The 660-nt window shown below is 32.3% G+C and overlaps 1 protein-coding gene across 1 annotated transcript in view; it reads right to left on the bottom strand.

Annotated features, from left to right (window-relative positions):
• anks1b (ankyrin repeat and sterile alpha motif domain containing 1B) overlaps window positions 1–660 on the bottom strand; it is a gene marked incomplete in the record, with an annotated part of 204,431 nt that overhangs the window by 154,422 nt on the left and 49,349 nt on the right.

Raw genomic sequence — 660 nt, 5'->3', positions numbered from 1 at the left:
TTTTACTCATAAAATTAAAGGGCTGAGCTGGGAGTGTAAGGTGTTTACAGTGGACAGCGGTGGAAAATGACATTTATTAATAAAAATAAAAATGGAGGTAGTTACTTTGAGTGCTTCGACTTTATAGATCTCTTTAATTCAGAAGGAAATATTTACTCCACACTGTATGTGACAGTTATACTAGTTAAGTACTAAGCACTGGCTACTTTATTAGGGTTTTACAGAGCCTGGAAAAAACATTTGATCTGCTTATAAAACATTATATCTAACAACATATACAGTATGAAAAGTTGGCTCCACCAACTTGAATGCAATATTTATATTTCAATAACATTATAACACTTACAGTTTGTCTGCATTGTGAACTTGTCATAGTCTAAATGCATTTTGCAAATAATAGAGTAACTCACATGTACTTTTACTTAAATAAATAGAGCGTTTTTACAGTGTTATATAAGTGTTTTACTTCTCCTGGGTTTAATCATGGTAAGAGAGCAAATGCGGGATAGGTAATTATTTTGGGATACGTAGGAAGGCGAGTGTTTTAAGTTGGCACCTGAAATGTTCACAGCAATATCTTGCTTTGAAAACATACTTTTATACTTTTATGTTTTGTTTGTATTTTGATAAACCAGCATGGATAGATAAATGTAACCTGGC

This window comes from Morone saxatilis, unplaced genomic scaffold (assembly GCF_004916995.1).
Source record: "Morone saxatilis isolate NCDOM2014 unplaced genomic scaffold, NCSU_SB_2.0 Contig10, whole genome shotgun sequence".
Taxonomy (NCBI): Eukaryota; Metazoa; Chordata; class Actinopteri; family Moronidae; genus Morone; species Morone saxatilis.
The sequence above is the reverse complement of the archived record's forward strand: the minus strand, read 5'-3'. Positions and strand labels throughout refer to the sequence as shown.